Consider the following 12,118-nt stretch of genomic DNA (forward strand, 5'->3'; position numbering starts at 1 on the left):
TCTATAATGAATAACATTTCTACCCTTCATATGCTAACTTGGATTGCTTTGAAACGTTCTTGATTTCTATAAGGTGTTTCATATGGTTTGATGCGTGTCTATGATGTCCGATGTTCGGTTGATATGTTTCCGAATGGCATTCGAGAGATAATTGATATGACTAATGTCTTGGTTTTTAAATGATAGCACGTTTGATTATTCCATCGAGTCTTTGATACATTTTGATGCGTACATATGGTTCCAAAAACTCTATCTGATTCGATCCATAACGACATTCGAAAGGTTCTAACATGATTGTTGCTTTGATTTTCCAAAAATGGCTTCTGAAACGTTCGTAGAAGGTTCTGTACTTCAAACGCTCATAACTTTCTTATACTAAATCGGATTAACCCGTAACTTGTTTCTGAGCCTTCAGGTGTCGGTAAGTGTACTTGTCCATTGAGTCTTAAAATTGATTTATATGCATATGATTTTACTAATGATTTCAAGAAGATTAGTTTTGTACTAAAGGAAACACAAAGTGAGGTTTACTAATTAAATTTTCAAAAGCACTCCGAAGGGGGTGCGAGATTTCACTATTTAGATTTTCAAAACCACTCCGAAGGGGGTGTCACACCCCGACATTTCGAGGGTGTGATGGGCACTCGACCCTTACTTAGGGCCGAGCGAACCCTCAAATTTCAACTATACAGAAAATCACATCAAACTTTCTAAATTGGATAAGGTAAAATGCATAGTAATTTTTTTTTTGAAATATTCTTTCAAATCAAACAAATACATATAATCATACAGAATCCAGTACATAACTCAGACCCACATATTGGCTGATGGAGCCGCTTACAGACGAACAACCAATACTCACGACACTGTCTGCAAAGTCTCTAACATAATCCAGAACCATAACATACGGACTCTGACTCGGCAGCACTCCAGAAGCAAATGGAGTTGGCTAACCCCGCTGGATCATCTCCTGTAATAACTTTAGCTCATCTGGGAGTACCTGCGCGGCATGAAACGCAGCCCCCGAAGAACAGGGGGTCAGTACGAAAATGTACCGAGTATGTAAAGCGAAAATATCACAAGTATAATCATAGCCCGGACCAGAAGCACAGAAATATATACAGAAGTATAACAGACATAACCGAATCTAAATCCAAGACAGACATACCGAGTTCAACTGACAGAATCATCGCATAGAGCTGGGGCACAGATGTAACTGATAGCATCATAATCAGAGACAGAGGTACAGAATGAAACAGACTGAGTCGTGGTCCGGATCAGATTACCAGAAGTACAACATACAGAAACGTAATTTAGCCGGACAGACAGAAGGGTAGCGGACAGAACCATAATCTTATCAGACAGACCAAAATATACGAATAGAATCATAACCGTATCGGACAGACCGAGGCGTAACAGACAGAATCGAAGTCCAGACGGACAGACAAAATCATATTCCAGACGGGCAGATAGAATCATGTTTCAGACGAACAGACAGAGTCAGATTCCCGACGGATAGACAGAATCTCATTTCAGAAGGACAGACAGAATCATAATTCATAGTCATATAGAGTCATTTGCCATATCAGAATGCTGTAGCGTATCGGATCAGGTATTGCCACCTGTGAATCATATGATGTTTACAGAGAGTGTGCCACCTCGAGCTCAGCCCAGTACAATGGTCACACCATACACAAACATATCGTATCAGATCGTAGCATATCATATCATATCAAAGTACGCGTCTACAAGGGGTATGCCACCTTGAACTCGGCCCAGTACAGTGGTCATCCCATGCAGAGACTGCCCGTTTTTCCCGCTCGAGCTCTGCCCAGTACACGGGTCACGGACCAGTCTCGGGAGCTCGAGCTCCGCCCAGTACACTCCCAACGCGTTTGCCTGGTATCAAATCACACAGCGCAGATACTATCCGCTTTGGGGATCGAGCTCAGCCCAGACCACCCCTCACGGTTTTATTTCAGAACATCATGGACAACAAAGGGAAATAGCGCACGATAGGATAGTTTTGTCCGGCTCAGTGAATAGACATGGTAAGGCTTGCACGAACGGAGTAGTGAGAGACCAGATACACATATTCTCAGACTCGACAGATACAAACACTTATTGACATCGGAGGATTATAAACGTATTTCGGAACGATCAGAATTGATACATGATATTTACGGATACGTTTACCACAAAATCGTTACGAACGTTTCGAAACAGATTTCGATCGACGGATCAGTTCAAGAAATCGAACAGTAGTCATAAGGCACAACATAACCTTTTGGATGGCGCGATGGAATATATCAACACAGAACGTTCGGAGTCATTTTACGTATCCAAGCGTTTCATAGGACTCGCGAGAGTGATTGAACATACTATCACAATATTCGTACGGATTGTTCGATCAAAATATCCATATCCGAATAATTATATCAAAAATAGCCCTAGTAGGGTACTTGTATCGGAATGCCCATACTCGGATACTCATGTCAGCAAAAAGGGCATACAGTCGAATTGTAATAGTGCGCACGATCAATAACCCGGCCTGGGGGACCAGTGAACGATGTCATAATAATGGGCACGAGCGGAGTCATGAACGACTGATGCAATTTACAAATCGGAATAGCTATAGGGCCCAATATAGTCATATGTCGGCCCGTTAATCCAACTAGTCTGAACAAGTGGTCAACACGGGGTTATTTCACAAACGTTCTTCCAAAATTATGTTTGTAGTCAAAATGTAAGTTAGAATGTCGAAATATTTTTATAAGTTTGATAAAATCATAAGTTGACCCAATGGTCAAATAATTTGGATAATTAATCAGACGGGGTCCATTTCACAAAAATATTTCTAAAATGGTCGTTGTGGTTCAAAATATAGTTTAAAATACCGCGGCGACCAAAACATTATTTTATAGTGGTCAGATTCATAAGTGAAAGCCTTTTTCCAACGTTATGCCAAAATAAACCTTATAGGGCAAACAGAAGGGTTTCAGACTTAGCGGGCCCACCTCGGGTCAAGTCGAGGTGGCGGACATGATTTACGGACATTTGAGGTCTACGAAATCATACATAGAGGTTTCGAAGTGATATGACCATGTTTGCACAAGTTTCGAACGTTAGGTTACTTTCTAGCCAAAATAGAGTCCTTAAGCTTCAATTGAATTGAGTGAATAGTAGTCATTTTCTAAATCGGATTTCGAGGAGCAGAATTACTCCCGGGGTTCCGATATCGACCTAACATACTAAGACATGCCAAATGAAGAAGTAGGGAGCCTTACATACCTTTCTTACTTCGTACGCTCGCTCAGGCTCGATTCCCGTTTCGTCCAAAATCTGCAATTGGTCATTGTTACCAATTAGAACCTTCAAGACTTAAGAATGCACTTAACTTCATTTTTGTCTACCGAAATTTCGGCAGCACCTCCCCTATAAATATAGCACCCCCGAGAAACATCTCGGCTCAAATAATAGCAACAGCAACCCAACAACATCAACAAAGTCACAATATAGCATAATATAGGGCAAGTAGTCCTACTTTTCGACATAATGCGATAACGCTCATTCCGACTTCACACTTCCAACTAAGCTTAATATTTTCATATTCATCATTAATCAAAGTAATCACCGTATAATTTAGAAACATTTCATATCGTTCTCACAAAATATTAACACGATATACAAAATATACAATCTTCCACCAAGATCATATTCCCTCCAAAACTTCTACGAATTCAACAAAACTTCCCAAATCACATTGTCTTCCTTCCAAATTCATTACGACAACATTAGTTCCCATTCCAGCATCTTACTTTCACACTTACACAAAAATCATATAAAATTCATATAATTTCTCATAATCACATACAAACAAATTCAATGCCAATTCAATTCATTAAACCTTCATCTACATTATAGGGATTACAACAACACAACTAACATGTTAAACAAAATAACTCCATCATTATTTCACCATAGCCTAACTCACGGCCAACATGGGAATTTTCCAACTTCATCCAATTTCATTCCACTTTCATTTCCAATATACATTCCATGCTATACACAACTAGAATTTAACATATATTCAATTCACCACAAACACACATTGTATACACACACACGGCCCTAAACTATATTCCACACCCACTTTGAAATCTTCCATTTTTCCATACTCTCAACTCATTTCTACATACTACAACACAAACAAACCTTTATAATATAATAATATGGAGTGAATTCTTACCTTTTCTCTTCAACTTCTTCACTCAAATATGTTGTCCCATTGAAGAAACTAGTGCCCTTTCTTCCCAAATAATTGCACCATGTTGTAGAGGGACCTTGAATTGGTATAAATACCACAAGAAAACAATTTTGGATGCAAGATTTTTGGGGTGCAAATTGAGAGGGGCTGGCCGAAACTACCCTCTCTTGCTCTTCATCTTTTGCTTTGTTTTGCTTCTTGATCTTTCTAATGGATAAGTGTATATATAATATTCTTGTCTTGATCTAGTGATCACATGCAATTCACATGACCTATTTATTGGTTTTGGGCCATGGTTTGGCCGGCCACCCTTGGATTTGGGCCTTAATTTTTTTCAATTTTTCTCTTGGCCCAATTCGTTGAAAGCTCGTTTTGCAATTCCCGAAACTAATTTTCAAAATTCCGATTTTTGCCCTTGGCCTTCCTCCGTGTTTCCACACCACTATTTTTCATGAACAACACACCCATATGTGAATTCAAATCAACATATGGCCTTATTCTTTACAAGTCACAATCATTCCCAATTTTTCCGAATACGCGAAAACGCGGGATATAACAGGGGGTGCGAGGTTGTACTATTTTATTCCATATACGACTCATGTTTACATTCCATGGCATCATTATTATTATTATGCCCGAAGGGACCAGGATTATTATTATTATGTCGGGACCGGCATGCCCGAAGAGGCCAGGGTAGTATTATGTCGGAACCGGCATGCCCGAAGAGGCCATCATTATTATTATGTCGGGACCGGCATGCCCGAAGGGGACAGGGTAGTATTATGTCGGAACTGGCATGCCCGAAGGGGCCATCATTATTATTATGTTGGGACCGGCATACCCGAAGGGGCCAGGGTAGTATTATGTCGGAACCGACATGCCCGAAGGGGCCATCATCATTATTGTTAATGTTGCAAGTGGCATGCTCGAAGGGGCCAGGACTAGGATTATTAATGTCGCAAGCGGCATGCCCGAAGGGGCCATCATTATTATTATGCTGGAAGCGGCATGCCCGAAGGGGCCAGGACTAGTATTATTATGCCGGAAGCAGCATGCCCGAAGGGGCCATCATTGTTACTATGCCGGAAGCGGCCGCCTGAAGGGACTATTATGATACTATATTCACGTTGTGTATTTTAAAATTTGGGCATGATGTACTTATATTGTGTATGCTAGAATTTGTGTAAGGCACTACATGGCATGGTTCAAAATGCTGTTCCAAGTTACTCCGGGTTGCCTCTAAACTGGTTTACTGTTACACCTCTCCTTGTTTATGATTCAGTAATGCTTTACATTTTCAGTACATATTCCGTACTGACCCCCTTTCTTCGGGGGCTGTGTTTCATGCCACGCAGGTACACCAGATGAGTAGAAGACTTTGCTAAAGGTGTTCCAGCGGGATTGGCGAGCTCCATCTCAGTTCGGAGTATTGCCGGGTCAAAGTACTTATGTCATGTTATTTTGTATATGTTAGAGACTTTGCAGACAATGTCCTGTGGATAGAGCGTCGAGAAGTGCGAATCATGTGTAGATGTTAAAAGAGTATGTATTTTCAGATGACTTCAGTTGGTTTAAAGTTCGTAATTGATTGAAAGTTTTCATAATCTGTATAAAGACAATGATCTCTATTTGGAAAAGTTTCATGTTTTAAAAGTTTTTGAAATGACAGATTTTGGTACAGCGAGCGTTTAAAGGGTTCGCTCGACTCTGATGAGAGTCGGGTGCCCATCATGCCCTATCAAGATTAGGGTGTGACAATTGGCTCATGGATGTTAATGGGACACATGTCATGTGGCTGGACACATGTCAACCATATGGACTGCATATATAAATTAAATGGATGACTCATATTTCATAATTCAACTTCAACAAAAATGAATTAGAGAGAGAGGAGTTCAGCCATGGCAGCTCACGGCCATGGCTGTTCTTGAGCAAGTCATGATTTTGATAGCTAATTAAATCCCCAAAGTGTTCTACATATTCTTCATCATGTACCAATTGAAAGAGAAACCACAAACAGCCATGGCTGCTCTTGTAAGCTCACGGCCATGGCTGAGCAAACTTAAGCTCACAAATTTAATCCAAAAAATTATTTTCCAAGGTGTTCCAACCAATTGAAGGTGGTTGACAACGTGGAATTGATCATTGGAGGCAGCAAGGACGTTTATAATTAAATTCACTAATTTCAGCAAATTAAGGAGCCAAGTTGTTAAGGTAAGATTTAATCCTTTCTATATGTTTTAGAATCGGTTTGGACTTGTTGTAATTTGGTAGATGTGAATTGAATACATGGAATTATGTATGTTGATGTTGGAGTGTTGTTGAAGCCGTGTAGGGGGCTGTTTTAGTTGGAATAGGTGAATTAATTTTAAGTAGCATTTTGGTTGTTGTTGTTATGGATTAAATGATGAGAGTGAAGGCATTAAATGGTTAAAGTTGAAGTTGAATTTGTTTTGTGGGCTGTTGTAAGGATTTATGGTAATATTAATGTAGTTTTCTTGCATATGAGTGAATGATGTTGTCGTGTGTTTGCTGGTATAACTCACTAATTTAGATGAAAGGAATGTATGAGATAACGTATAAGAAGCGTATGCGGTTTGCTTGGTGTGTTCGTAGATGTTCGTAAGATTATCGGGCATATTTTTATGTTGTGATTAGGGGCTGCTTTGGGCATGTTGTTATTCTCGTTGAATTGGAAGATTAAGTATAGTTAAGATTATACATTGTGTTGTTATATTGGTTGAGCTGATTTGAAATGTCATGCGGGCTGTTCGGAGTGATCTCGAATCTTGTCTGGATTAGTCTCGATATAGTACTGGAACGTGTGGTTATTGATATTAACTTGATTGTTATGTAGTTGGTTTGAATGTAAGGGAAACATCGTCTAATTTTCTAGAAAGGAGCTACTAACGTTGGAATACGTTTTGAATCTCCCCGTAGCTTAACCATAGTTCTTGACGTCTTAATATAGGTTGAGACACTTCGGGCAGCGTATACGTATTGTGTTAGGGATAAGCGTTAAAGGTATGTAAAGCTAACCCTTATTTCTTTTTGGTATGATCTTTATGAAACAAACAGACGACGTGTATATGATTCCAAAGAAGTTCCTATTCTTAGAGCCACTAGGATGGCTAATGTTCTTGATTTCCAGAAGCTATTTCATTATGTCTTGATACGTGTATATGATACCAGAAGTACAATTTTGATATAATCTACAGTGGCATTCGAAGAGTATTAGATATGACTATGTCTTGACTTTCAAATGATGGCTCGTTTTGAATGTTCTATTGAGTCCTTGATTTCCATAAGTTATTTCATATTACCTTGATGGATGTCTATGATTCCTGAGGCTCTATTTGATATAGTTCATAGTGACATTTAAAGGGTACTCAACATGACTATCGCCTTTGATACTCGAGTGTTAGTTATTCCACTTATTCTATTAAGTTTCAGATGATGATTTAGTTGTATATGGTTGCTCATGATAATCTACTCGTGCATACTATTATTGTATCATTCACCGAGTCCCGGGCCGGGTATGTTATCGTGCACAGTGTCACTGCATTATTCACCGAGTCCTTTACTAGAGGGCCGGGTATGGCATATGTATATGATGATATGATTATGGCACCGAGTCCCATGACGGGCCGGGTATATTATCGTGCACAGTGTCACTGCATTATTCACCGAGTCCCTTACTAGAGGGCCGGGTGCGGCATATGTATATGATGATATGATTATGGCACCGAGTCCCATGATGGGCCGGGTATGGTATACGTGTACACGACTTTATTCACCGGGTCCCTTACTAGAGGGCCGGGTACGGTATATGTATATGTTGATATGATTTTGGCACCGAGTCCCATAATGGGTCGGGTACGGTATATGATAATGATATGCATGATTTTGTTTCGTAAGGCACAGGTACAGTGATTCCTTGATTATCATACTTGTCTCCTGGAATCCCTACTTCAGTTATGATCCTTCTTATTGTATTTAGAAGGACTACAACTCAAATAATGAAATAGATATCAAAGCCCATATTCCTTCTTAAGCTCTATGGAATTTCTAGCATGGATTCAAGGTTAGGAATGGTAAAGGAATGAATTCTAGGTTACAAAACTTACCCATAAGAGAAATCAGCCAAGAACCTCCTCAAATTGCCTCAAAGATGCTTAGGAATAATAAATTGAAGGATAGGAAATGAAGGGTTTTAACTAGAAAATTAAATAATATTCTGGGCCCGTCAACCGCTGCAGTGGACCTGCAGCGATCACGAGTCCGCTACAACGGTCTTGCCACAGCAGCCCACCTATCGCTACCGCGAGATCACTACAGCGGATCCTTGTCCCTGTAAAGCCTCGTTATGAAGTACATGCCTCGCTATGAAATACATGCACTCACCGTAGCGGCCGATCCATGCTGTAGTGGGACCACTACCGCGCACATGGTGCCGCTACGGTGGACATCAGAAATCATCTATTTTTTCACGAACTCAATCCAAAATCTGACAATCACCCGGGACCCCCCCCCCCCCCCCCCCCCCCCTCTCCCCAAATACAAACCAGACATGCATTCATATATAAACATAAGCTACAGACTCATTCGTGTTATCAGAATTCCTAACGGAGGTCTATTTGACAGGGTCAATCCCCAATGGCCAAAGATCAACTTTCCAACCAATAATCCAAAACGCTCCCGTATGCCTCGGGAACCAAACCGAACATCCTATCAAGTCATAATCAACCATCCAAAGCTCTCAGAATTGACAGATTTCCAAAAAAAGTCTGTTTACCTAAAAGTCAACTATTGGTCAAACATTTTTCACTTTAAGGCTCTATTTCACATAAGTCATCATAAAACTCACCTGACTACCTCGGGCACTGTACCACCCATCTCCGTGGGTCAAAATCGTACTAATAGGGCTCGAGGAAAGGTCAACGGGGGTAAATGGGTCGAAGGTGCTATAATGACCAAACGGGTCGTTACATGTAGTCGGCATAGTATTGTAAAACAATACGTGGATGCAAGTCTTAGTTACGGAATTGTTAGGTAAGGTGAATGAATTAGAAGCCTTTCATCCTTATATGATTATCTATACGAGTAGACAGTAATAGCATACCATTAGTTGCATGTGATGGAAAGGGGTAAGTTGCAGCAAAAAATATTAGTGTTCCTACAGTTAGCTTCCTTAAAATCGCACCCAAACATTTGATGACGAATGTTCTTAAGGAGGGGAGGATGAAATGCCCAAAACTTTCGTGTTAGAACCCGTCGTGAGTAAGTTAAAGTGAACTTGAAAGGTGGATGACATTAGAAAGGATAACGATGGTTTAAAACCAATGTTAAGTAAGTATCATTAGAGTTAGAGGTCAAACGAATCGAAGAAAGTTAAGATTCTTTTCTATGTGAATGAATTAGTTGTGGTGTAGATCTGTTAAATTGCTACTAGTTGGTAAATTGAGGGTTATATGATGAAGCTATGTTGTTGGTTGTGTTAGATAGTTTATTGGGGGTTGTTCTTGTTGTATATACTGGTGCTGGAAATGTTGGTATATTAGTATTCATATGTTTTTGAAGGCGTTACAAGGTAAGATTCTTCTTATTCTCCATGTATGTGACTTAGTCGATGGTGCAGGTTCAGATAGGCAGTTTAGTATTCATGCTGTAGGTTTCGGATAGACAGTTTGACAGACCTCCAGAGTAGCTAATTCTAGTTCAAGCAGTTGATTGGTAAGACTCCACATCATCCGAAGTGTAGCCGAGTCTAGTGGTCACTTGATTTTGTTGTATATATAGACTTCACAAGTAGGTCGGGGCCCTGTCCCCACCATGTTCCGAATGTCAGATGTTCATAGAGCCTTTTGTAGACATATGGATACCTGTGGTCAGTGGTAATGTCACTGAAGTGTCTGTGCAGGTTGAAGACATTTAGGCCCATGTGTGTATATATATGTATATATTCTGTTTGCAGATGTTACAAGTATAGAAGGTCCTTTAGTTGTATATGTTGGGTTACTCAGTTGCATAAGGCACCGGGTGTTGGTCGTGCCTCACCCAGGTTTAGAGCGTGACAAAATGGTATCAGAGCTTGTCTGTGTCCCAAGGAGTCTACAAATCTGTGTGCAGTGGAGTCTTCATTATGAATGTGTTGTGCACCACATTTATAAATAGGAAGTTTCGGGCCATTTAGGGGTTGTTACCTTTCTCTCACCTCCAGATCGTGCCACCAGGTCATGTCATAGTGGTTGGTCTTAACTCTTGCTTCACTATGTGTTTACAGAGATGCCTGTAGGTAAGAATACAACATATATTCGTCAAGTTAACGTAGCATCAGATGAGGGGACGATTAATATGCCTTCAGTAGATGAGGGTCAAACTGAGACCCATAATGAGTCGCCCTCCTCGATGTCCTTGACTCCACCAGCCCCAAAGGAGCTACGAGGAGCTCCAGTACCCTCATTAGGTTCATCTGAGCAGAAGTTATGGAAAGCGGTGCAGTTATTGACTTAGATAGTAGCCACACAGGCACATAGTGTTACATCTCACATTTTCATAAGTTAAAGTACGTCGTAAGTTTGTCGGCGTAAGCTTGGTGATCAAGGCCATTCTTAAGTTTATAAGTGATTAAAACCATGTTTAGTAAGTATCGAATGGATTAGAGGTTAATCGAGTCGAAGAGAATAAGTTTTGTCGAAAGTCGGCAAATTGGGAATGTTATAACCTGTACTTTCAGGGTAATACTAGGAGTACTTAACATGGTGAGAAGGTCAATTTATGATGTATTCGAATCATGTAATAGTCGTATGTTAAGTTTTAAAGTCAAGCAAGTTGTAAAACAAAAGTTGGCAAAAGTTATCGCAAGTTACGTTTATAAGTTTACTGAAATTTGGGTCTAATGTCACTGAGCATTTCTCCCAATATACTTGGATTTATGGGGTGATCCACCCACTAAATTGAAGGTTTATGAATTTATTTTCTAACTCATCAAAACGTTCGTCGATATAAAATTGGTATAGAGAGATATTCACATTTTTGAGAGACTGCGCAGGCAGACCCTTTGGGACCCACTTGAGGCGGTGGCCGACTCTTTTAAGGGTATCTAAGCCTTCCAAGTCTTATACTTCATCATTTCTCATTCATATCAGTTCCCAAAAATCCCCAAATGGTCTATAAGAAATCCCCAACCATCCAAGACTGAAATCCAAAGAAAACAACACAAATCAAATGTCGGGAATCCCGTAGTGCTAGTGAGTTTCTCGTTCTTCTTGTAGGTGCTGATTTTGGAGGGATTCCAGTTCGTGTAGGAGTTTTTTTAAGGATCATAAGGTAAGAATTTTATCCTCCTCAATGTATTTGATGTTATAGAAGTTCTGACTAGCTTGTGCGGTTGATAAAGGTCGAAAATCATAGTTTTGTTGTCATTGTTTGTTGAACTATTTTGAAGATCTACTTATTGTAATTTGTTTCTGGAAATTTATGGAATAAATTGAGTATGTTGTGGTTGCCATTTTTAATAAGTTCTGGAAGTAAGAAAAGGTTTAAAGCTATAGTTTTGTTAATCGTAAACCGAGCTTGTCACTCGTTGTGTTGTTGCTTGAGTTGGAGGTTGCTTCAAGGTGAAGTAAGCCCAAGATAGGGGTTGTTCGTGTGATGTAAGAGCAACATATTGGTGAGTCACTTGCAGAATTGTAAAGGACGACTACGGTTGAAGGTATGTAAGTGTCACACCCCGACCTTACTAGGGTGTGATGGGCACCCGACCCTTACTTAGAGCCGAGCGAACCCACTGACTTTTAATACATACATAAGCCTTTGGACTTTTTAAATCAAATAAAGATGAAATGCATA

This window comes from Lycium barbarum, chromosome 5 (assembly GCF_019175385.1).
Source record: "Lycium barbarum isolate Lr01 chromosome 5, ASM1917538v2, whole genome shotgun sequence".
Taxonomy (NCBI): domain Eukaryota; kingdom Viridiplantae; phylum Streptophyta; class Magnoliopsida; order Solanales; family Solanaceae; genus Lycium; species Lycium barbarum.